Source organism: Micromys minutus, assembly GCF_963924665.1.
Source record: "Micromys minutus genome assembly, contig: SCAFFOLD_47, whole genome shotgun sequence".
Taxonomy (NCBI): Eukaryota; Metazoa; Chordata; class Mammalia; order Rodentia; family Muridae; genus Micromys; species Micromys minutus.
In genome coordinates, this window is record NW_027667133.1 from 3,635,299 (window position 1) to 3,639,111 (window position 3,813).

Sequence of the window (3,813 nt, forward strand, 5' to 3'; positions counted from 1 at the left end):
ACAACAACTAGGGGAATTTCTGCAATTATGTTCCAAAATACGGGGAATTTCTGCCTTTTTGCCCGAAAATAAGTAGAATGCATAACTTTTTGCCATAAAAAAGGGAGATTTCTTCATTTTTGCTCCAAAATAAGGGAAATTTCTGCATTTTTGCCTCTAAATAAGTGGAATTTCTGTCTTTTTCCCTCAAAACAAAGGGAATTTCTGTCTTTTTTGCCTCAAAATAAGGGGAATTTCTGACTTATTACACTGAAATAAGTGAAATTTCTGCAATTTTGCCCCAAAATAAAGGAAATTGCTGCCTTTTTGCCCTGAAATATGTGAAATTTCTGCATTTTACACCAAAATAAGGTGAATTTCTGCCTTTTTGCCACAAATTAATGGAAATTTCTGCCTTTTTGCCCCAATATAAGAAAAATTTTTGCTTTTTTTCTCTGAAATAAGTGAAATTTCTGCAATTTTGCCCTAAAATAAAGAAAATTTCTGCAATTTTTCCCAATAATAAGGGAAATTTCTGCAATTTTGCCCCAAAATAAGGGGAATTTCTCCCTTTTTGCCACAAAATAAAGGAAATTTCAGCCTTTTTACCTGAAAATAAGTGAAATTTCTGCAATTTTCCACCAAATAAGGAAAATTTCTTCAATTTTGCCCCAAAATAAGGTAAATTCCTGTAATTTTACCCCAAAATAAAGGAAATTTCTTGAATTTTGTCCCAAAAGAAGGGGAATTTCTGATTTTGGCCCCAAAATAAGGGAAATTTCTGCAATTTTGCCCCAATGTAAAGGAAATTTCTGCAATTTTGCCCCAAAATAACGAGAATTTCTGAATGTTTGCTCCCAAAAAAAAAAAGATCTTCTGTCTTTTTGCTCCAAAATAATGAGAATTTCTGACTTTTTGCCTGAAAATTATGAGAATTTCGGCAATTTTGCTTCAAAATACGGGGAATTTCTGCTTTTTATCACGAAAGTAAGGGGAATGCATACCTTTTTGCCATAAAAAGGTAAATTTCTTAATTTTTGCTCCAAAATAAGGGGAATTTCTGCCTTTTTGCCTCTAAATAAATGGAATTTCTGTCTTTTTCCCCCAAAACAAAGGGAATTTCTGTTTTTTGGCCCCAAAATAAGGGGAATTTCTGAATTATTACCCTGAAATAAGTGATATTTCTCCAATTTTGCCCCAAAATAAGGGAAATTTCTGCCTCTTTGCCCCCAAATAAGGGAAACTTCAGCCTTTTTACCAAAATAAGGGGAATTTCTGCATTTTTGCCACAAAATATTAGGAATTTCTGACTTTTTGCCCCAAAATAAGGAAAATTTGTTCCTTTTTTCCCTGAAATAATAAAATTTCTGCAATTTTGCCCCAAAATAAGTGAAATTTCTGCAATTTTTTCCCCAAAATAAGGGAAATTTCTGGAATTTTGCCCCAAAATAAGTGGAATTTCTAAATTTTGCCCGAAAATAAGGAGAATTTCTGTCTTTTTGCCTCCAAATAAGTGAAATTTCTGCAATTTTGCCTTAAAATAAGGGAAATTTCTGCCTTTTTGCCCTCAAATAATGGGAATTTCAGCCTTTTTACCTCAAAATAAGGGGAATTTCTGAATTTTTGCCAGAAAATATTAGGAATTTCTGCCTTTTTGCCCCAAAATAAAGAAAATTTCTGCCTTTTTTCCCTGGAATAAGTGAAATTTCTGCAATTTTGCCCCAAAATAAGTGAAATTTCTGCAATTTTGCCCCAAAATAAGGGAAATTTCTGGAATTTTGCCCCAAAATAAGTGGAATTTCTGAGTTTTGCCCCAAAATAAGGAGAATTTCTGCCTTTTTGCCTGAAAATTATGAGAATTTCTGCAATTTTGCTTCAAAATACGGGGAATTTCTGCTTTTTATCCCGAAAGCAAGGTGAATGCATACCTTTTTGCCATAAAAAGGTAAATTTCTTCATTTCGGCTCCAAAATACGGGGAATTTCTGCCTTTTTGCCCGAAAATAAGTAGAATGCATAACTTTTTGCCATAAAAAAGGGAGATTTCTTCATTTTTGCTCCAAAATAAGGGAAATTTCTGCATTTTTGCCTCTAAATAAGTGGAATTTCTGTCTTTTTCCCTCAAAACAAAGGGAATTTCTGTCTTTTTTGCCTCAAAATAAGGGGAATTTCTGACTTATTACACTGAAATAAGTGAAATTTCTGCAATTTTGCCCCAAAATAAAGGAAATTGCTGCCTTTTTGCCCTGAAATATGTGAAATTTCTGCATTTTACACCAAAATAAGGTGAATTTCTGCCTTTTTGCCACAAATTAATGGAAATTTCTGCCTTTTTGCCCCAATATAAGAAAAATTTTTGCTTTTTTTCTCTGAAATAAGTGAAATTTCTGCAATTTTGCCCTAAAATAAAGAAAATTTCTGCAATTTTTCCCAATAATAAGGGAAATTTCTGCAATTTTGCCCCAAAATAAGGGGAATTTCTCCCTTTTTGCCACAAAATAAAGGAAATTTCAGCCTTTTTACCTGAAAATAAGTGAAATTTCTGCAATTTTCCACCAAATAAGGAAAATTTCTTCAATTTTGCCCCAAAATAAGGTAAATTCCTGTAATTTTACCCCAAAATAAAGGAAATTTCTTGAATTTTGTCCCAAAAGAAGGGGAATTTCTGATTTTGGCCCCAAAATAAGGGAAATTTCTGCAATTTTGCCCCAATGTAAAGGAAATTTCTGCAATTTTGCCCCAAAATAACGAGAATTTCTGAATGTTTGCTCCCAAAAAAAAAAAGATCTTCTGTCTTTTTGCTCCAAAATAATGAGAATTTCTGACTTTTTGCCTGAAAATTATGAGAATTTCGGCAATTTTGCTTCAAAATACGGGGAATTTCTGCTTTTTATCACGAAAGTAAGGGGAATGCATACCTTTTTGCCATAAAAAGGTAAATTTCTTAATTTTTGCTCCAAAATAAGGGGAATTTCTGCCTTTTTGCCTCTAAATAAATGGAATTTCTGTCTTTTTCCCCCAAAACAAAGGGAATTTCTGTTTTTTGGCCCCAAAATAAGGGGAATTTCTGAATTATTACCCTGAAATAAGTGATATTTCTCCAATTTTGCCCCAAAATAAGGGAAATTTCTGCCTCTTTGCCCCCAAATAAGGGAAACTTCAGCCTTTTTACCAAAATAAGGGGAATTTCTGCATTTTTGCCACAAAATATTAGGAATTTCTGACTTTTTGCCCCAAAATAAGGAAAATTTGTTCCTTTTTTCCCTGAAATAATAAAATTTCTGCAATTTTGCCCCAAAATAAGTGAAATTTCTGCAATTTTTTCCCCAAAATAAGGGAAATTTCTGGAATTTTGCCCCAAAATAAGTGGAATTTCTAAATTTTGCCCGAAAATAAGGAGAATTTCTGTCTTTTTGCCTCCAAATAAGTGAAATTTCTGCAATTTTGCCTTAAAATAAGGGAAATTTCTGCCTTTTTGCCCTCAAATAATGGGAATTTCAGCCTTTTTACCTCAAAATAAGGGGAATTTCTGAATTTTTGCCAGAAAATATTAGGAATTTCTGCCTTTTTGCCCCAAAATAAAGAAAATTTCTGCCTTTTTTCCCTGGAATAAGTGAAATTTCTGCAATTTTGCCCCAAAATAAGTGAAATTTCTGCAATTTTGCCCCAAAATAAGGGAAATTTCTGGAATTTTGCCCCAAAATAAGTGGAATTTCTGAGTTTTGCCCCAAAATAAGGAGAATTTCTGTCTTTTTGCCCCAACATATAAGGAATTTCTGTCTTTCTGCACCACAACTAGGGGAATTTGTGCAATTATGCTCCAAAATACGGGGAC